This window comes from Delphinus delphis, chromosome 9 (assembly GCF_949987515.2).
Source record: "Delphinus delphis chromosome 9, mDelDel1.2, whole genome shotgun sequence".
NCBI lineage: Eukaryota > Metazoa > Chordata > Mammalia > Artiodactyla > Delphinidae > Delphinus > Delphinus delphis.
In genome coordinates, this window is record NC_082691.1 from 28,258,789 (window position 1) to 28,282,436 (window position 23,648).

At 38.5% G+C, this 23,648-nt stretch overlaps 1 protein-coding gene across 1 annotated transcript in view; it reads right to left on the reverse strand.

Annotated features, from left to right (window-relative positions):
• The window catches only part of SEMA3E (semaphorin 3E), a 256,083-nt gene extending 243,127 nt beyond the window's left edge, over positions 1 to 12,956 (reverse strand). The window contains exon 1 of the mRNA XM_060019862.1: positions 12,854 to 12,956. The gene's annotated coding sequence lies outside the window, so the exon portion shown is untranslated. The remainder of the gene's footprint in view (positions 1 to 12,853) is intronic.
• Positions 12,957 to 23,648: the final 10,692 nt, after the last annotated feature.

A 23,648-nucleotide genomic window follows, 5' to 3' on the forward strand; every position in this document is an offset into this window, starting at 1 on the left:
TGGACATTGGAAGATCACAGCAGGGGCAAATGGGAAGAAAAGGTGATTGAAATGGGACATTGATCATGTAATGGCCCAGATGAACTCAAACCACTCTCTGCAAAAGCTTCACACTATCTTTCAATAAAATATGGATATTTTCTGAAAAATTTTAAAGCCGTTCTGAATTTCTCTTCATAGCTTTTGCAACAAAACCTGAAGCCAAACTAGCGCCTAACATTTTCGAGCAGGGGCAGAAGAGAAGTATTCCCATCCTTTTTCCTGATTTCTGAATGCTCCCCCAAGTTCCAACAGCTCATTTTCTGTCATCTTTTTTAGGAATCTAGTTATATGTGGCATCAGACAAAAGAATTAAGATTGGTAATACTAACGTGAAGAGACATAATGAAATTCTTTACATTAAGTGAAATAGGTTAGGTAAATTCATTAAGTACCTTAGATTGGTTAGATTCTAAGGATTCAAACAATAAAATGCAATATACTTGCCTTCAAAACTTTCAAAATCTACTCATGAATGTGCATTAATCATATATTAGTCATACAAAGAAAATGACAATTCCTTAAAGTCATATAGAAATGAAGCCAACAACATGAGTAAAGAACATTCATGATTCTATCAGTAGTAAAGCTATGAATACAATGGAATTCAGTCAATCAGATATTCAAGGCTAACTGCATTTCTAGGAGGATACAGTGCATTATATGCAGAGGGGACGGCAGTGGAAGGATGGCAGGCATGGTGGCTGGACAGCCTAAGACACATAGACAGTTTGCTTATTGCTTCTTACCGAGTCTCCTCCTATTCATCTCCAAGGCTGAGCTCTGTTTTTTTTCATTCCCAACTCTATGTTTCCATAGCACTTTGTTCTAACTTTTAGTATGTATAAAAAACATCCTGCTTTATCATGACTTGTCTCTTTTTACAACTAGACCTTAAGCTTCTGGGAGAAAGGGTTTGGGTAGAGGCACTGTGTGTGTGTGTGTGTGTGTGTGTGTGTGTGTGTGTGTGTGTGTGTATTTTAATAAACTTATTTTAGAATAGTTTTAGATTTACAGAAAAGTTGTGAAGCTAGTATAAAAAGTTTCCATATACCCAAGCCCAGTTTCCTCTATTATTAATAGTTTACATTAGTGTGGTACATTTGTCACAGTTAATGAATCAATATTGATATATTATTATTAACGAAAACCCATACTTTGTTCAGATTTCCTTAGTTTTTACCTAATATTCTTGTGCTGTTCCAGGATACCACCCAGGATACCACATTTCATTTAGAAAACTGTGTTTTTTATTCTAAAATTCCTAGCATGATGCTCAGTATCTAATACATTGAAGAAGGTCAACAAATAGTCACGGAATAAGTGAATGATTGAATGAATAAATATTAAAAAGATATAGAGGGCTTCCCTGGTGGCGCAGTGGTTGAGAGTCCGCCTGCTGATGCTGGGGACACGGGTTTGTGCCCCGGTCCGGGAAGATCCCACATGCCGCGGAGCGGCTGGGCCCGTGAGCCATGGCCGCTGAGCCTGTGCGTCCGGAGCCTGTGCTCCGCAATGGGAGAGGCTACAACAGTGAGAGGCCCGCGTGCCGCAAAAAAATAAATAAATAAATAAAATTAAAAAAAAAAAAAAAAAAGATATAGAAACTTCTGTATCCCTTAAGGGAAAGGTTAGGATGTATAACTGAGGAATGAAGTGCACCTAACTTCATTAGTCCAAGAAAACTTTCTGTTGAGAGATAAACGACACCTGGAATCTTACAAAATGCTTTTCCACAATCCATCAACATTAAATGTTTTCTTATCTGAACTCAATGATAGCACCATGTGTCACAATTTACACCAAGAATAATCATTAAAAACAAATTTAATTTATATGTTAAATTATTATCAATAACTATATATACTGTATCTTATGTAATAGAAAAAATAATAGGTAGAGAATGGTATAATAGTTAGATATTTATGAATTTAAATATATGTATGAAGACCAAGGCTGTAATTTAAATAAATGACACCTTAGCCTGGGTAATGGATCTGAAGGGAGGAAAAAAAATGAAAACATTAATATGAAAGTGAGGCTCCTTTGTAGCATCATCCCAAACACTTAGCCCAGTGTCTCTCAGGCTCGAATGTGCATTGAGAATCCCCTGCAGGGCTTGTTAAAACACAGATTCCTGGGCTTCCCTGGTGGTGCAGTGGTTGAGAGTCTGCCTGCTGATGCAGGGGACACGGGTTCGTGCCCCGGTCTGGGAAGATCCCACATGCCGTGGAGCGGCTGGGCCCGTGAGCCATGGCCGCTGAGCCTGCGTGTCCGGAGCCTGTGCTCCGCAACGGGAGAGGCCACAACAGTGAGAGGCCCGTATAACGCAAAAAACAAACAAACAACCAAAAAAAAACACACAGATTCCTGAGCCCCAGAATCACTGACTCAGTAAGCCTAACTCAGTAGCTCACAGGGGATGCTGATGCTGCCAGGACACTTTGTACAGCACTGGCTTAATCCCAGCTCAGTCTCCTCTCTGCCCCTACTCTGGACGAAGAGCAGAAGAAAATCACAAGTAGCATCATCTCCTCTGCAGTGAAATTCAACTAAGGCTCTCTTGGGTTAATTATTCAGCATTAGCTCTAGCTCTTAAAGAAATAAGTCTTTATTTTGTCATTTTGACCATAACATGGAAGCCAAAAACAACAAGAAAAAGTTTTCTTTTTTTTTTTGTCTTTTGTTTTTTTCAGTAGATACTAAACACCCAGACTTTAGGAATGATCTGATTAAGTCACTTTATTCTGTCCACAAGGGTCTCACCAAAAAACTGCTCCTCGCCCTCAAGGATCCTAAAATATAGTTAAAGACAAGTACATAACTTAGAGAATATTATAAGCCATTATTATACAATATTCTACATCTCCACGGTACATTTCAATTTTCTACAACAATCACGAGATAGAAATTAGTCTCTGTGCACTTATGAGGAAAGTAAGCCTCAGAAGTTCAATGATTTAGCAAGAATAATAGACATCAAATAGGATAAGCTGTAGGTTCAAATCTAGGATTTTTAAACTGTGAATCCATACAAACTTTCCACTAGAACATGCTGTCTCCTAATAAAATGTTCAAAGTGTTCTGGAGAAACTAGACACACTGGGAGGTCTGGTGAGAAGAAAGGAGTCCTACACTTCTAGAATTGGAAACCATCTCCGAAATCACATGGACCATAATACATTTTTGACTCAGGATTAGGAAAAAAGTAATCAGCAGGAGTGAATAGCTATGTGCAAGGCTGTCAGCACATTTCCTCTTCAGCTTTAGTTCCACCGTGTATCTCGAGCTTTGAATTTAAAGCTCTCCTCGGTTCCCACCATTTCCTGAGAGGAAACTGGTCAGGAGGCAAAAGGTCACTGTCCCCAGCTGACCTTATTTTCTCCCTTTTTTATTCCCATTTTCATTGCTGTTGTTCTTTTCTGGTTCTGGAGTTAGTCCAGCCACCTAAAATCACCACTGAGACGTACCCTTAGGGATGCTACTCTTCTGCTCTATCCTGTAAACAAAACCCCCTGTCTATTCTGGTTTCAACGAGTTAAAAATCATAACTCAGAGAACACAAAGCAAAACTACATGGAAATAGACAGGTTTATATAAATAATATTCTTACACTTAACGCAAGTTTAGCCACAAAGGGGACAGGCTGGCAGGCCCTGCTCTGTCCTGCTCAGGACCCTAATTCTCCCTTCCCAGTCCCCACAGTGCCACGGTGCTGGGAACAGCAGCCTCCCACTGGAAACTCAGGCTAGACAAACAGGACAAGCTGTCCAAGTGGCTAGTAAGCTATTAATTTAATATTTCATTATTTCCTAAGTCATGAATTTCAACCAAGTTTGAATGCCTAATGAACGCAGTTAAACTTCTTTTAAATTCAAACGTCATGTCTTCTGTTCATTGAATGAGACAACAAAAGAAATACTCAGGTAAACTGAGGACCAATAAATAGATAGCACTTACTTAAAATGTTTTAATTTCATTTTTGGCTTAAGGTAGGGAAGAAATCAAAATATCTCTTTGGAAGGAAGCAAGGTGAAGACAAAAAGCGGTGGGGGCTTCCCTGGTGGCGCAGTGGTTGAGTCTGCCTGCCGATGCAGGGGGCGCGGGTTCGTGCCCAGTCCGGGAAGATCCCACATGCCGCGGAGCGGCTGGGCCCGTGAGCCACAACTACTGAGCCTGCGCGTCTGGAACCTGTGCTCCGCAATGGGAGAGGCCACAACAGTGAGAGGCCTGCGTACCGCCAAGAAAAAAAAAAAAAAAAAAAGAGGTGGGGTGGTGGTGACACAACACGGAGGAGAAGTTAAAGAAAGAAGTGAGAAGAGAAGAAAAGGAAGGCGTTGTAGTGATCATCCAGGAATGACGAGAGCATCAACAAGTAGTTTTTGTTTGTTTGTTTTGCGGTACGCGGGCCTCTCACTGCTGTGGCCTCTCCCGTTGCGGAGCACAGGCTCCGGACGCGCAGGCTCAGCGGCCATGGCTCATGGGCCCAGCCGCTCCGCGGCATGTGGGATCTTCCCGGACCGGGACACGAACCCGTGTCCCCTGCATCGGCAGGCGGACGGCATGTGGGACCTTCCCGGACCGGGGCACGAACCCGTGTCCCCTGCATCGGCAGGCGGACTCTCAACCACTGCGCCACCAGGGAAGCCCACCAAGTAGTTTTTTTGTTTTTTTCAAAAGAAGACTGATTATAGATGAGAGAATATGGCTGCCCTGTCAGGAGGGTGTCCGGAGACCCCAGCTGCTGCACACAATGCAACGCTTGAGGGGAAGGAAGGTGAATAGGCAGAGAAAGCCCCAGCCTTCCTCTTCATGTATGTTTCACCAAAGGAGCCATAAATAGTTGTTCATGATTCCTTGGTTTCCTTGGTACTCCTCACCCCACCCCTGGAATCAGACATTTCTTTAAAAAACACTGCTCTAAATCATTCTGTTTTATTCATACACCCAGTCAACGAGCATTGATTGAACACCTACTAAGGGTAAGGAACCATGCTCTGCAGCAGATACCTTACCTGTGTGTGGGTCCAGGGGAAGGCAGAACGGAAAGCTTTCTCTCAAAGCAAACAATGCATGTTGGGCTGATTGCTTACAGGACACTGTCTGGTTGAACTTTTGACAGTGTGATCTGGTCTTAGTAGTATCTGTTCTATTGTGCCTTACAAAGCCAGGCCTACAATTACCTTTGTTAGTAACTTTTGTTTATTTCAAGGCTTTGGTCTCTTGTCTCCAAGGTGCCATCAGATGAAGTTCCAACTTTCCTTAAATTATCAACAAAATAATCTTACAGTAACTTACAAGCATGAGAGATACCAATATCCCTAGTTACTTCTAGTCATCTACTCCAATAAGAGCTGGATTTCATTTTTTAAAAACCTTTGCTTTCAAGTAAAAAACTGATGACTAAAGATTTTCCCTTATTGTAAGTTGTTAAGTTAATAATTAACTCATGATTGTTTTTAGAATAAAAAAGGGAACCAGAGTAGGCTAATTCTCCCTGAACCTCTTCTGATGCATTGAGTAATTTATGAAAAGCTTCCTAAGGCTAAAGTATTTACCACACTAATTCGCGTTATCTCATGTAATTCTTTCAGGGTGTTGCAAGTCATATATTATCCCACTTTAAAGATGGGAAAATTCATACTCAGAAAATAAGTAACTTGCTCATGTCATACAGCCGGAAGCAACATTCAGATTAGGAAGGCCTCAACCAAAGTCTAGAGCTTTTAGGCTATTGATAGTAGAATGTGAGAGTGTTTTGTAAAACCTGGGCCTAAACTACTTTTCTACATGTACTGTGCCAAGGCTATGAGCTAAGTCCTTGAGCAGAAAGCAGTGATGACTAAAGACAGAAGGAGAAGTATATTTCTAAGCCCCAGAAATCAGGCAAGTCATGAACTTCTCTTTTCCTTTTCTACACTAGTTATAGAGTCAAGGTTACCAGGACAATGGGGCCTTATGGTGGGAATATCCTGAACTAGGTATTAGACCCAAGGCAGGCTGAAAACTTCTTGAGTAATCAATTGCTTTGGCCACCACCAGGGCAACAGGAAATCAAGTTGTCAATTCCACAGACATTTCTGTTCTTGAAATCATCACATTCTTTGACAGAAAATGCTCTCCAATATCAGAGATTGTAACACTTGGTTCAAATGGGGTATTAACATATCCTTTTCCTAAATAGTTCAAAAAATACAGCTGATAAAATATCTAGTCTTGTCATTATCATCCTTATCATGAGTACAAAGCATAATGCTTGCTTAAGCCCAAGAATTAACTAATGACATTGATAGTTTCCCTTACGCTTCAAATGTTATTTAAAACCATACCGTGAAAAAATTCTTTATTAAAATAATCATCATCCTTTGTACGATGTATATAATATTCCAAAGTGTCAGATGTTGTACTAAAGACTACTAACAGCAACTGGCCCTGTCTATTGAAACAAAGAGAATAGCTGAAATCTTTACTTTGCACCTTTTGGGAAAATGCTGTAAGCGGTATAATTTCAGTTTTGTTTTCTTTTAAATTCTCTGAGACTGAACTTACCAGAACACTTAAATACCACGGTGGCTATGTATGAAGGGGCATGCATGCACGCAAAGTGCCATTTCTGGATTCCTGCAGACTGAATTCCTCTACTAAACCACAGAGGAGTCTTAGACACAAGATAAAGGAGTAAATCTTTGCACGCTCTCCCACTCAGAACTCCCCAGGATGATTCCAGTAGATATCTTTGATGAAAGAAAACTGACTCAGCAGATTGTTAACAATAATTTTCACCAGCAATGACCAACCCGATGTTTGGTGCTTTATAATGTGGTCGTAGAACTGGGGCCACCAAGTGATCTCATACCAGACAGAAAGATAGGCGGTCTCTATGAAATACCCTCGTTAAATGACAAATCTGACATGGACAGCAAAATAATATAGCAACATAAATTTTTACAAGAATATTCCATTGTGGGAGATCAGCTCGGTGCTCTGTGACCGCCTGGAGGGGTGGGATAGGGAGGGTGGGAGGGAGGGAGACGCAAGAGGGAAGAGATATGGGAACATATGTATATGTATAACTGATTCACTTTGTTATAAAGCAGAAACTAACACACCATTGTAAAGCAATTATACTCCAATAAAGATGTAAAAAAAAAAAAAAAGAATATTCCATTGTGACAACATGACTGTTGCATGTATTTTTTAGTCAAGAACAAGTACTGGTTCTATATTATGGATAGAACACAGTCCTCACAAAACTTTTAAGAAATGATTTTATGTGACTAAATTATTTTTTGGTCCAAAACTGGCCCAGTTCATTTATTGCTTTTCCTAACTCTGACCTTCCCTCACCCTATTTCTATACTAAAGATAACCGTGTTCTCACTGTCATACTCAACGTACAGATAAGAACCAAATAATTCAGGCTTCCCTGGTGGTGCAGTGGTTAAGAATCCGCCTGCCAATGCAGGAGACACAGGCTCGAGCCCTGGTCCGGGAAGATCCCACATTCCATGGAGCAACTAAGCTCATGTGCCACAACTACTGAGCCTGCGCTCTAGAGCCCGCGAGCCACAACTACTGAAGCCCAAGCACCTAGAGCCCGTGCTGCCAACAAGAGAAGCCGCCACAATAAGAAGCCTGTGCGCCACAATGAAGAGAAGTCCCCGCTCGCAACAGCTAGAGAAAGCCTCTGCTCTTTGCAACCAGAGAAAAGCCCGCATGCAGCTATGAAGACCCAAGCAGCCAAAAATAAAATAAATAAAATAAATTAATTTATTAAAAAAAAACAAATAATTCATAGAACCATTCAGAAGATTTTGTGTCTCCAGATGCATTTCTGTGATGCACAAGCAATATTTCTATGTAGCAGATATAAAAATACAAAAAATAGTGTTATCTAAAATCCTTACATAGATTTCCTCTATAAAAAGTATATTCTGTGTAAATTAAACTCCACAAAACATACTGTAATTCCTTTCATGTTACCCAGTGGCTTTTTATTTTTTTTAAATATAAACTGTTTCTTAATAAATCCACCACTTAATTCTCACTGACTCCCCCTCATGGAGATCTGGGCAGTAAGGTTTGTGTTTACCCCTGGGTCCTATCTAACTACTTTCTTTATGAATCATGCCTTATGACCAGTTTTTATTTATTAACCACACAGGGATGTGTGACTAATGTCACTATTGATAATACCTAGTTACTGGCTGAGAAACCCAAGCTATGAGCTGGTTCACGAAAAACTGGCTCAGTCACTGCCTTCATAACATTGGCCCTGGATAGAAAATAAATACCACAGCCTCCAGGATGATCATTCAAAACTTATTTATCACTGCGCTCTTCTAGAATTCTATCTCAAGTTTTTTAATGTAAACTGAAAAAAATTCTAAAATGTGTGGTGAAAAGTATGTGTAATAAACAGATATATGCACACTTGTACTGCAAAAATATTGGCCATGAATCTTGGAAAATGCGCAGATGATGTAATTATCTTCTAAGTTATTATAACTAGAGGTCAAAGGTATGGAAATGGGATTTGGAGTGAATGCAATCAGGATAAATCACACGTTTTATGCAAATTAAGACCAAGTTTTGCTGTCATCTATACTAGCATCATTCTAGGACTTATTGATATCCAAACTTAAGCCATTTCCCAAGAGTTTATGTCTTTAGGACATGATTCCTTCTAACCTTCTCATTTTCTATCAGTCTTCAGGAAACATTAATAAGATCATTTTTAGGTTATAAAGTGCTTTTACAGTATTATTGTTCCATTTTGATCCTCTCAAAAACCCAGTGAGATATACAGGGAAAATATCAGTACTACCCCTATTTTCAAATTAAGGAAACTGAGGCACAGATAATTACCATTAGTATAAGTGGAAGAATCAGAGCTGGAGTACAGACCTCTGACTTCAAATGTGAGCTCTCTGAACTATGACAAATCTGTATTTAATTGGTTATAATATTCAAATACAGATAGACTAATTAACACTCGCTAGCCCACGTTCTATATGTATGGATATGTATTCAAAGCTCAAATCTACATTTATAATATCAACATATTTTAGCAATGATCTTCTGCCATATTCATTCCTTTATTTAGCTATCTTTTCATCAAACATCCTGAGAGAACATCCTCTGCTTATCAGCAGGCATTCTCCTTGGCTTCTGCAATTGTGAAGTTCCTCATTGGGTCTTTGAACACCTACCCTATCTGGAACCTCCCTCGATTGAATTTCTGGGGCTTTCCACGTGCATTGGGATTCCTTCTTTGACATGGGCTTTCCTCATTTGTGTTTTTCTTCTTTGAGCTCCATTATCAAGAAGGCTATTTTTGCCTTCCCTGTAACCCCATTAATGCAGGATGGATGAAAGATAAGGAGAGAACAGACATCAACGAAGGGAAGTGGCTGAATCCACCAGGACACTTCGCCCTCTATTCTCTCTTTCCTTCATTTCTGTCATGAGGAGCATAGCTATTTTTCAAAGAAATCCTTGTAGTGGAATATTATAAATTTGTATGAATTATACCCAAACTACCCTCTTTAGGGTATTGGCTATAAATTCTTAACTGTTCATAAATTTTAACATTCTTGTCTGATATAGTTAATCTGGACTCAAATCTTGACTGAAAATTCTTATAGGGCAGGGCAGAATCTTGCCATTTTTATCTTTGTATGTTTTTATTTGTTAACCCAATTTATCTTGTACCTATAAAATGCATTAAAAGATATGCATTGCCTCAACAAGAGCAAATATTTCATCTTTTTAGCTACAAGGCCTGCCTGAAGTTAGCATATTTGCTTAATATTGGGGTGGAGTGGATATTCAGTAAGAAGAGGGAGGAATTCAATATTATCCCACTGTGGGTGAAGAGTAGTGGGGAGGAAGCTCGAAGATGCTCCGTATCTGATCCCAACTTTCTACCTTTTTTCTCTCCCTCTCTGCCTTTTCTCCCTTTGGGTCCTAATGGTCTTCTCCTCTCAAGCTGTGTTTAAGAACAAGGCTCCCCTGGTGGCGCAGTGGTTGGGGGTCCGCCTGCCGATGCAGGGGACACGGGTTTGTGCCCTGGTCTGGGAAGATCCCACATGCTGCGGAGCGGCTGGGCCCGTGAGCCATGGCCGCTGGGCCTGCGCGTCCGGAGCCTGTGCTCCGCAACGGGAGACGCCACAACGGTGAGAGGCCCGCGTACCGCAAAAAAAAAGAAAAAGAAAAAAGAACATGCCACTTCCAGAGTTAGAGAAGGAGGGAGGAGAGAGAAAAAGGGCAATTCCTGGGCTTTTTTTTTTTTTTCTGAACATATTTTTATATAATTTAACTCAAGCTTTGTAAACATATGAAACTTTCTCCTCCTCTTTGGGAAGTGACACGAGGTTTGTGTTCTCCAACACCATCTTGATAATGGAAGATATAAGAAAGATGCTTGTCTTTCTCCAATATGGCATGGACCACTGCTATGAAATGAATCCCTGGATGAATCCAGTAGGCTACCTCCAGGGAGCCTACCAGCTTTCTCCACTGGGGGTCAGGCAGCAGTGCAGAGGTGCTGGATTACTTATAAGTAGTGGCTCTTATTTTTAAGGACCATGCACTCATTTATAATACTAATCACCTAATTTACTTGCTACTAAAATTGTACCATTTTGGATATCATTTAAGATAGCAGAAGAGTATACTCTAAAATATTCTGCCCCCAGTTTTCAGACACCACTAAAATGTCCACTGAGTCTCGAGTGTAGAGAGGTGAATGTGCTGTTCATACTGTATCAAAGGGATGGAATATCCCTGTTCAGGCAGTCCTGTGCTTCTCTTCCACTGAATCACCTGCGGTGCAGGAGGCATTGTTGCTTCAGGTTGCATCTCCGCTGTGCTCTCTTAGCTGACTTTGCTAACTAAACTGCACAAGTGGGAACATTCTATTTTCAGGTAACTCTATACTGTCTGCATAACAGCACAATATTGCACATTTTCAGCTAGTGCCCTTAAATCAAAAGGTTAAGAAAAGCCAAAAGGAAATCTTACATGAGTTTTCTGTCTAGTGTACCCATAGCTTCTAGCAGTGGTCCTCCCACACCACTTAACAGGACTCATAAAATCAATTACAGTTATTCCTTTGACTAAGAGAGATGTGGTGGAGATAAGGCTGATGGTAACATTATGCATCAGAGTTTTGGTATGCACTGACTAAATTAGAAGCTCTCCAATGAAATATTAAAATGAGGTATCTTTGGACACATACTGATATTGAGCTATCAAAAAACAAGTATCCTAGTAATGACGTATAAAAGATTGATACCATGCATAGCAGAATGGCAGCTTGCCCAAACTGGCAGCTTATCCGCTTGTCTACATAAGAAAAAGAATCCATTATTATGGGTTTTTTTCTGACATCCTTATGTGTCCATATTCCATCACATCAAATTTTTACATTTAGATATATTTGATCTTAACTTCTTAGGAATATGTATTTTGATACACACCATGATACATCTTCCCAAATCAAATGAATTATACTAATTCTAGGCACTATATTTTAAATACTTCACAAATTCAGTGTCAATGTGTTTCTTAAATTTATGTTATCTACTGGGGAGTACTATAGGAAATCTATTTAAACTAAGAAAATACCCATAGATTATAGCTGTTCTAAAAATGAGAAACTTCTATAGCCCAATCTACTGATGATTGTCAATTAAAAAAAAAAAAACAACTGTGTCATAAATTTGAGCCCTCCCTTTTTGAGTAAAGATTACACTCATATTTTTAAAATACAGACTTCCTTCTACAGTGGGGACAATTTAAAAGCTTACACAATGGAAAAATGTTTTTTATGTAATTCTCACTATTCCATCTATTATCTGTCTCAGTGGTTAATGATAATAAATCCTTCTTTCCTGAAAATCTATTCCAAGTTACTTTTAAGTCAGCAAAGTCACTTTCTTAGAGTGTGGGTTTTGTTTGTTGTTTGTTTACAGGAAGAGTCGTCAAACCTATTCATGACTGGCTTTACTGATGCAAAAGCTATCTTTTAATCATTTATGACTAAATGCTGCTTTACAAGACAGAGCTGCAGAATAAAATATTTAAGCACTCTCTGATAGATGGACCTTCAGTTAAGCACTATGAATTTACATTAAAAAGAATAGATGCTAGTAAATAGTATCTAACACTTTAATCAGTACAAATCAGTTCACAAGGATTGCTAATATTTTTTTTGCCACACATTAAAAAAATTTCCAATAATCAATTCAACTAGAAAGCTCATTTATAACAGTTGTTAGTCATTTTAATTACACGGTGATGACTTTGTTATCATGGGCAAGGAATCACTTTGATTCTCAGGAGTGTTCTTTTTTCCTCCTCTCATCCCCATTATGGACAATACAAAACAGAAAACCAATTGCACCTCTATTTCTACGGTCCTTCCCCGACGTACTTGCTTCCCAAAATGCATAAACTGGTATTTAAATACCCTTTGCTAACTTGGTGGGTTCAGCCCCTCAAGGCTCTTTACTACCTGCTTCCTACCCTCTTCTGTTATGTCTGCTAGTGAGTGAACTTATTAACAAAACCTAATATTTACAAGACAAAAATAACATCTCCAAAGTTAGGCTGTGATTTTATACAATTTTCAGCTGTGGTTAAGTATGACCTATTCATTAGAGGTACTTAGAAGCTTGGGTCAGTGTTGCAATCATTATTTTCAGGTGTATGTTAAGGGTCTGGGAAGACCAAAAATCAATGTTAAATAAATGACTTTAATTTTTTTCTCATTTTTTTTTTAACAAAAGGATCTGAAAAGGTGACCTACCTTTATGTGACAGGCGTAAGCGGGGGTGCGAGGTGTCAGCTGTGTGACCTCCCGTCCAGAGCTCCAGCAAGTAGCCCCACAGGAGCCAGGTGATGAGGTACCCGGCAGATGCCATGCTGCCAGCCTGCCGCCAGCGATCCTCACTTTCAGGCGGCGTGAGTTTTACTTAGGACTCCCCTCCAGGGGCAGCGTGCGAGAGAGGCTTTGTCAGAAATCGAACGCGTTGTCATCAGAAAGCACAGTTCCAAAGTGCCATTTGTCAGGCTGTATTTGGATAAGTAAAACCTGCCTTTCCCCAGGATAGTTGTTTATAAGCCGGGAGCAAGAGGACATTCCAAGGAGTGAGTCTTCAGAGCCATGTCCTGTCTAGAGCTCTCTTCAGTCACTATGCCGGTGGATTCAGGAAGAAACTGTATATTTTTTTTCTTAGTCACTTCTGCAAGCGGTTCATTCAGAAAAAACAACCACACCAGCACACCCACTGCCTTCCCCCGTGGAGCTCCTGTTCTCTTCTGGCTCGTTCTAGCCTCTCAGAAGTCAGCCTCTTGCGCTGACTTGCCAAACAGCTAGTTTTAATTCACCTTTCACCTTGCTAATTAAAAACAAGAAGTGCCATTCCCTCTAGGAGTTGCAGGATCCACCCAGCAGGGATGCCGCTCTGTCAGCGAGCTGTGTTTTCGGGGAAAGTTCAGGCAGGGTTGAGCCGCGTACTTGCTGTTTCTAGGAAGTGTTTCTGGTCCACGTGCCCTCGCCCCACCCTCCCTCCCAGTATTGTCGGCCCCGCGTCACTCAGCGACAGCAGAGAAGTTCGCATTTTGATGGGAAAGGGGAATCAGGAGGGAGAATGATACATCATAGGCTGCTTACTTAAGAATAAGTATAACAAGAGGATGGAGTGTCAGGAAGGGCTTTTAAATGTTCACTCATCAAGATTAACCCTTGAATAAATACAGATTCGTTTTAAACAATCTATTTGTCACCATCCAGTACCCAAACTGATTTTTTGGTGTTTCCACTGAAATTGTATTTTTTTTCACATTTTTGGCTTTTTCTATTGATTACATCTTAGAAATGTTATTTTCAACTTTTGTAAGGAAAGCCTTTTTAAGAACCTGAAAAACTGTCACCTGTGATTGTTTCATAGATATGTTAAAACTAACAAATTATTTTGCAGAGGCAAATTCTTCAAATCAATTAAAAGCAAGTTCTTTTTTATAAGCAAGTCATAAATTTCATCTCAAATTTTGGAATAATTAACTTTTAAAGGTGATTTTTCTCTTATATAAGATAGCTATGGTAAACTTGAGATTCTGTATGGGACAGATCTCAGTAGACATTAGAAAACTCAGGATGTAAAATACCTTGGGATTCAACTGCTATGCACTTTCAGAGTTTATTTTCCAAGACACTATGTTTGTGTAAATAAGCTTAACACAATAGGTCAACCTTACAATCTACTTTCAATCAGTCTCAAAAACTAAACCAAACACTCTGTGGCTGTTGGCATGGAAATGAATGGTATTATTTTTAGGTACCAATAAACGTGAATGGATATTTGATTTGATAGCTGAAAGTTAAATGGTCAACAAACGATTTCAACTCTAAGTTTTTCTCATTCTGCATTTTACATGGTAATGATTAAGGATACCTCTTGAGAATTATGTTTTTAAAATAATGTACTTATAACAAAAAGATGACACAGTTTACCCTGGTGTTTTGCATCATATATAAGCAAATGTAGAGCCAGGCATTCTATACCCATTTTCCTAAGCACAGTATGTTCTATTACAAGCAGAGTATATTTAGCAAAATGTAAATGTCACTGGATATTATAAATAATTGGATTTCCAAGGTCTACAAAAGATAACAAACTCTAAACATTATTTAAGAGTAAAGTACCATGAAGTATGTAGATACTTTTAACCTGGGGTGGTCTCTGTAGGCGCTTGCATATTTTAAAAGCCAGTCTGATGAGCTACAGACCTAAAGGTTTTTCTAAGTGTGCTATAATATACCTTTGGAATCCTCTTTTACTTTCATCCAGAATTGAAATAACTAGAAAGTAAATAGCAGCTTTTATATGTGTTATCTAATGGTAGGGTTCCAGAAAAAGTAAATGTGATGCATATAATTTTTATTACAAATATGTGGCTACACTCATGCAACTGAAATTCCACTTAAGATTGTGCAGAGCCTGTCCTAACCCTAGTAAGGAGCTGAGGCAATGTAAGATGATACAACCATTTCATTGGGGTACAGAATTCACACCATGAAATCTTGATGCAGGGATAAAGGTTATGAATGTTAGTGACATACATAGAGCTATACACCAAGATTCACCTTCAGTGTTTACATGTCATCCTTCAGATAAGGTTAGGACCTGTTGAAGTCTGGGCCCGAATAATGAGCTCCTCTGGGTTCCTCAGAAATGTGCTTTGGTTTATCCCTCAGTCATCAATGTCATTGCTTATTCCCTTTAACTCCTTTCTATGTCCTTCTACCTTTCTCTCTAGTCTCTACAGAACACACAGATGATGTCCCCACAAAATGACTATTCAAAATGCTAACCATAGCCTCAGCTAACCCCATGTGGCTCTAGCCACTAGCAATGGAATGAAGGGTCTTTGGGACCAAATCACTCATTCACATCATAAAATAAAACAAGAAGAGTTCTCAGGAGCAGGGTCACCATATAAGTTATCATCCAAACAGAACATTTTTTAAAAGTAAAAGAGTCTTCTATGAATAATCACAGACAACCAAGACTATTACAGACAAATCAGGACATCAAAGTCACCCTCCTTGGGAGAGATTTCTAGGCTCCCTTAGAAAATATGGAAATGGAAAAAAAAAATTAAATAACAAAACTGACTTACCACCAACAGTGAACGAACGAGGAGCTTCAGTAAATGGAAGAGCTTTGGAACTAGCAATAATACCTATTGATTTTATTATATTTGATCTGAGAGGAGTGAGACTGCCAGTTTGAACAACCTTAGACAACATGGAAAACCAGGTAAGAAGGAAAATGGCAGCTCTGAAGGTATTGCCTGCCAGGTCAAATATTTCTGTCCAAAACCTTAACCCTTTGTGGTTAGTGTCACACACAGTAGTGAGAAAAAAAAAAGGGGGGAACTGAGTACTCATCAGGAGTTCCAGGCTCCCCCATGGTGGGTTCTGTCCCTGGTTCCCCAATTTTAACAGCAGAAGAGCAGCTGGCCTCTGAAACAATTCTTCCCAGCATGTGGTCCATGACTATCTGCTCCTGAATCACGAAGGCTATAGGGTATTTGCTAAAAGAGCAAATTCTAATGCCCCACCTTGTACTCCCAGTTTACCTAAAGTTTTACGTACTGAAATTTGTTTTAGAGTGGTTCTTTTCGGTCAGTGTTATTAAAACATTAGACATCTGTGTGGCACTTTTTACCATTTTTACCATAAGAACACAGTGTCTGCAATTAAAGTTTAAATTTATATAAAATGAAGCCATGACCTCATAGGCACAGTGCGCTACTTACATTTTTCAAACACATGTTGAACACAAGCAAAAATTATAAAAGTTTATTCTCTGCACCACTTAAAATTATCTCACATATTGTGGGACCCAGTATTTACTAATGGCCTTGAGAATATCCATTCTTTCTTTTCTTCCTACCCAGGAAGACAGAAGATAAATATGGGAGCCTACCCTTCTCAGCCCCTGGGCAGTTATGTTAAGCCATGTGACAATTTCTGACCAAATAAATGTGAGCAGAAGTGACGTGTATCACATGTAGGCCGAGGCAGTGAAATACTCCTAAGCAATTCTTCTGTCTCTCTCAAGTCCTGGAGGAGGCCTTACATTGAAATGGTGAAACTATGAGACTGAAGCATCTTGAATTATGAATCACCACACTGGGGACAGTTGCCCTGGAAAGTTACCCTGACCTACAGCAAAGTTAGTATAAGCAGGAACTAAACATATGTTAAACTATTTGGTTTATTTATTACCACAGCATACATAGTCTCCCTTAACTAACGGTACTCACTTTACTTACTGTGATTTGGGAAACAGGTTCTTAGACAAACATAAAGCATCAGTAAGTCACTGATATTGTATTCCTTCCTATCTGTCACTAAAACTTATTTCAGCCAGAGAGAGATGCAGATAGTTGAGGGCTAAGTAAGAGGTAACGTGATTCCCTATGTCACTTTTAGAATGGGATGAGACATGCCCTTAGCTTTTCCAGTTGAACCTTGCACACAAAAATGATGTCATGAGCAGTATTTATAGGTGAACAAATAAGTACTACATCTCAAGAACATTATGATTAAAACTATTAACAACCAACAGATCACAATAGCAAGGATGATGATCCTTTTTAGAACTAAGGATAAACTTTCTCTACAATGGTCATGGCCTTTCAGGTTCACTAATCCTTCCTCCACTCCTGCTAGCCCTGTAATCTAGAGCATCTCAAATGCTCCCCCAATACTGCCAGCTACTGCTGCCGCTGCCGCATCACTGCTGATGGGTTGTACAACCAAGATGGTTGATGTGTTTATTGATCAGTCCGTTCAGATGATGCACAAGATCTGTGAGGATTCCAGAAGTCTGGATTCACTATTTCTCACATTCAGTGATTCAAGAGGATGACGGAAGAGAGACAACTAACTGATTCCTGGTTTGTATGTAACTGAGAGTAGTTCAGAGAACGGCATCCTATCCATCAGTACCAGCCAGGAGCCAATCCAGTCGCTTGCCTGAGAGAGGTTTGGCCGATGCCATTCTGATGTCATCATTTAGATAGCTAATAATTCAATAAACTGGCCTTTTCTTTTTCCATTTTTTTGTATTAGTAAAAAAAAAAAAAAAAAAAAAGACAAAATTTGAGCAAAATTTACATGTTATAGAATTTTGAAGTTCTTTATTTCTGACTGACACTAGGTTTTCTCTAATTTTCTTTTAGGTCCTTGATAATAAGGAAAAGCAGAAGCATTGTGACCAGGTATCAGCTTTAATTGACTTTAATCAAAGAGCAGTGCTATTTCTCATGCCCTTTTAATGGCAAAATGAAATTATTATGTGTGACTAACTCTAGAAATCCTTTAATTTGTAGGTCCTGAGAGGTTTCCCTATATACTCTTCCTTATAGGCTATAGAGAATTCCTTAAAAAGGCAGCAATCCAATTAGTTATCTTTAAAAAATGTAAGAGAAACCTCAATAATACATTGTAATTTATTGGTTTATATGGTTAAACCTCAATAATACATTGTAATTTATTGGTTTATATGCCTGTTTTAACACATATTTCGGAGTTACTGGTGACACTGATGGTGACCTGTTCTTAACACTTGATTAGGGTCCTCAACACCTAGCACTGCACTTCAAGCTATTTCCATTTTAATAGAACAAAAACGATTACTATAATAATAACAAAAATGTTCATTTGTTGTTTTCTGTATACTAGGCACTGTACAAGGCACATTCACATATATTCCAGTTTAATCCAGACAACAGCCCTACGCAATAGAAACCATTTTTACTGCCATTTATTCAGAAAAAGAATCTGGGACACAGATGTTCAGTAACTTGCCTGAGGTGAAGTACTGATAAGCAAATCTGCCCTCTTACACCCAGACTCCAGGGCCCGTGTTCCAATCATTACACTTGCCTTCTTGGAGAATATTATTTAGATAAGACTTCGTAATGACTCTTCCAAATTATTACACTAGCAGGAACTTATCTTTAATAAATGTTAGTAAGGAAATCTACACAGTTTAACAATAAAAACCTTTCAAGGCAGTTGGTGCTTTAGTCGACAACCAGCCTCTATGATTGAGATTGAACTCACCAGATAAAGCCCTCCATCCCAGGTTGTGTCAGATGGCAGCGCATACTCTGTTCATTCCATTACAGGCTATAGTGTCCAATTGCACAAATTCTAGTGACTTGTTTCGTTGACTAGATACTGGCCCTTGTAAGCTGTTAGGTTTGACTGGAGTCTTCTGAGCTTGGTAATCAGGCACAACACTGGACCTAAACACAGTAGGCAAAATTATTAAAGATCCAGTTTCTAAGGGAACTAAGCAAATGGGTTTTTTCTATTAATAATCTTTATTCCACATTGAAAAGTACAATAGTTTTGTAACAAACAGATATTTTAAGAAAAACTGTCAGATAATAATAGTTACTCTTATTTGTGGAAATATATATACATATGTATACACACACACACACACACACACACACACACACACACACACACACACACATTTCTAGTTATGGTTGCAGGAGAAGAAAGAAGTTTCCAAGAAAGGATTTAGGGGTAGTAAATCACTTAACAATATAAACTGATGTTTAGATTATTTTGTCCAAAAGATTCCAACATTTTCAAACAACGTTACCACTAATGTACCCAAATGAAAAAAAACATTTCATAGTCTACTTAAGAAAGGGACTCAGTATGAGACCAATAATAAATGCCATAACTGCAGTAAAGGAGTCATCCATCCACTGGCTTCTTTAATCTCTTTCTAGAATTTAAGACCACCTGTATTTTTTGTCTTCCTGGCAAGAAGTGGTCTAAATTTTTCAAGGTCAGTTTCTAGATTATTTATTTTTTTAAAGAAAGAAGGAAGGAAAGGAAGGAGGCAGGGAAGGAAGGCAGGAAGAAAGTAAGTGATAATTCAATGTAATATTTTTTTCAACTTTATTTCAAGTTTTGAACCCTCTTTCGTTTTCTTTATGATCTCCATTGTTGTTTAACTACCACTGCTAAAGCCAGGCCCAAACCAGTTGGCATGGAGTAATTTATTCAATAAATATTTGAGAGTGTGATAGTTGCAAGGCACTCGTATAGCTTAAGCTATCTAGAAACCAAAGATTAGTTTCTTTCTGTTAATTTTTTGGATCATTTTTTGAGTAGTTCACTTTGACTCTACAGAGGACAAATGGCCCATACGTAAGCATAAAAGGAAAAAAACAATTGTATCCCATTATGAAAGAAGAAAAGGAAGGATTTATATAAAGCCAATGCAATTAACCATTAGTCAGTTGGCAAGAAACTAAGCAAAAAGGCCAAATATTTTGCAATATTTTATAGTATCTTCAATTGTCATACAGTTGGCAGATGGATATAAAATTTTATATATCACATAAAGCTGCCATCAACTCAATGAATGTTTCACATTAAAAGAAATGGAAACAAACACTAAAGTTGTGAAGAATCTGACAGAAAATCAGAATATTCAAAATAAATCACAGTTTGGCTATGAAGGTGAATCTTAGACTTCAAAGGAATCACAATGACCAAAATAAAAACCTGGCAGAAGTCCTACGAAGCCTCTTTTCCCCCAAGGACTTCCTTTCCTTAACACCATTCCAAATAACCATCTATGGAAGAGAGAAAACAATCCATAGAAAAAAGAACATGATCTTGAACCCACTGGTGAGATCCCAAAGATGAAACAAGAAATCTAAACTCATTATTTCACGTCACCTTTTGTTTAGCTTTACAACAATTTCCACAAATGGTTTGCCAAAATTATTACTGTGCATGAGTCAGATTTTAAAGAAGGCAGGATTTCAGGTATAGTGTCTTTTTATTTGAATCTGTTGTTTCATTATTGGGATTATTTTTGATGGGCGGTATGAGTGGTTATTTGTTTCATTATTGGGATTATTTTTGATGGGCAGCATGAGTGGTTATTTTGCGTTACCAGGTAGTTCTGCCTTGTGATGTCCCAGTACATAACACTAGCACCATGTGGAGGCCAAGCCTGGTACTACATGCTTTCAATTGTAAACGAAACCACAGTACAAGCTTATTCGTGCTCACAGTTTGTTTACTCTTACAAAATAAAGAATGTGCTTTATCTAATGATAATGTGACACTTTATATTCTGAGCATGGTCACTTTTCATGGCTGATAGAATGGGTCTTGACAGTTAAGGATAAATAATTTAAATGTTCTTTATACAACATTTAGTTTAAAAAACATTAAGACTTCTGTGAAGAAACTATTTCTTAACAAGAGGCTTAGAATTTTGAAGAGATGACCACAAATGTGTCAGAAACAAAGGTATTAAATAGGAAAATATCTCCTGTGAAAATCTGTTGATGAAAATTTAGCAAACTCAGTTGAAAATTTAATAGTTTGGAGATCTCTAAATTTAATCATCCCTGATTTTATGACTATTGTGTCCTATACTAAAGCGTCTCTAATATTACGATTACTATGAGACAGTGATATAATTGCGTGTAAATATTTCTTTATATAATCCCATGTTTATACTAGGTAATAAATAATGCAAAAATATGAACAGAAAATATCAAGTAAATCCCAACCTCACCCTATTTGCTTGCCAAAAAATATATAACCATATCAAGCAATGTCTTTCCCCAGAGACCTAAAGAGAAAGAATATTTCAAGCTAGAATTTTACTTTGTATTATATACAAGTAAGAAATTCGCATGTTTTCAAGGATAAATTAGTGTATGTGCATTAGAGCTCTGCCTAAAATTAATTGCAGGAGAATTTTAATAAATTGCTTAATGATCTGAATATGGATCACTTATCATTGTGAAAATGGTGTAAAAGTTGAATCTGAATAAAAACTGTACACTTTGAATGAAATTTTAATAGCTAAGCATGAAAAGCTAACTGGTGCATCACATCCTCACAATAACTTGATAAGCTCTATCTAGGACTAAAATACAAGAAACAGCAATGTGTGTTGCAAATAAAGGAGGAAATCAAATTAAACATTTTTTGATTGATCTACATTTTAACATAAAAAGTCTACTTTACCAATTATTTTCAATGAAGTAAGATCTACACCATTAAAAACATGGCATATCATCCATTTTTTTCCTGATCGCCTGATTGAAAATTCTGCTAATTTGCTTGAATTCCAAGAATGCTGTTTCTTACAGTTTTTAACTATAACAATATTAACATCTATATAAGAGAAGAATTCAAATATAGTTTTCCCCAAGTAAATCTTTCTCCTAGAATTTTCTGTTATTCCTATTTTTCAGTTCACAATTCCTTGCATCAATTTAATCTTTTTCTAGAGGATTAATAATACCTCTCTACGAGATAATCCCCAATCTTATAGAAAAATACGGTAACATTTCCCATCTTAAAAGAAATCTCCCCCTATCCTCACTAATCCTCCAACTGGGGACCCATTTCTGAGTTCCAACTTATAGTTAAATTCCTTCAAAATATTGGCTATAGTCTGTCTTCATGTGTTGGCCTCTCATTTTCTCTTGAGTCCACTCTATCAGTTTGAATTAGGTTTGGTTGCAGGTGGTAGAAAACTCAAAACAACAGTGGTTTAAATATGACAAATTTTACTTCTCCTTTTTGTAAACATAGTCTGGGGGTAGGGCCAGGGCTGAAGTGGCAGAACAAGAAGCTAACTAATCCATAACTAATAGAAGCATTTTCTATCTTGTCACTTATTCATCTCAATAGGCGGACTCCATCTCACAGTCCAAGCTCCAACCATCATAACCTCTCTGCAGCCAAAAATAATTAGGAATTAATGAAGAAGGACGTGCCCTCTGCATTTAAGGACACTTGCTATAAAACTTCGTATTCCCGACCTCTAAGTTTTTGAGTGCCATGGGATTCAAACCTACAACCTCATCTCTCCTCTACCTCTCCTCTATGCTCACCCCCTTTGGTGGATTTGCAGCAAGTCAACCTGGCTAAGCTGAGCTCCCTTTCCCGGAACTCCCTTTCTTGCCTGTTTCCCTTTAGGTTGAGCCAAAGGGGAAACGGGAGATTTGGAGAGCAGAAGAGAAACAGCAGTCATTTTGTAACATACATATTTTCTTATATTTACATCTGCAACTACTCCACCTTCTTAGAAACCTCCTTCAGCTTTTGTCTCCTGGGACAGGTGTATGTGTTTAACTCCACCACCACAGGGCCCTGGCTTTTGCTGGACACCCACAACATCAAGGTCAGAGGCAACAGCTGCTGACAGGGGTTTCAGTCTTTCCTCCTTGAGTTCCAGTTCATACTTGTGGATTCCAGCTTGTAATTCCTCTCCAACCTTATATCCTTCTTCTCTTCTTACTGCCTGCCCTGTGTGCTTCAAAGTCCAGCATCAGACATGAGGACAACAGCTTTAAAGAGACTTATTAACCAGCTTCCACGAATGCATAAGGTTAAGTTTCTGTAACAAATCCATCTATATGTTCTAGAGGTTCTCCTTCTTCCACTGTACATCCTCTAGTCATCTCACCCAAGACCATGATTTTTCATAACGTCTATGTGCTGGGTATCAAATTTACATCAATAAATCCAACCCCTCATTCCCTCCATGAAACTCAGACAGATTTGTATATCCAATTGTCTTCTAGAGATTTCCACTTGTATGTCTAATAAACATTCTTACCTTACCATGTTCAAATAGAACTGTTGGTTTCTACTTGCCCTTCGCCTCCTCAATCTGCAAACCTGCTTCCCCCAACCCAGTAAATGGAAATGTCTAGGTCCCTTTCCATCAATGCTTTTCTGCTCCATATTAGTTAGAATAAAAGTCAAACCCTTATAGTGGTCTCTGAGGTCCTCCTTGATCTGACCCCCGCTGTGTTATCCACCTTAGGTATCATTCCTCTTCTCCCTCACCCCACTGGAATCACAGTGAGTTCTCGGACAGCTTCCATCCTAGCTCAGCACACTCCCACTTCAGAGCCTTTGCATTTGCTGTTTCCTCTGCCTATCCAGCTTTCCCTTCAGAAATCCATATCTTACAGAAATCCATATCTTACATTATAATAGCTCTAAATTTTTA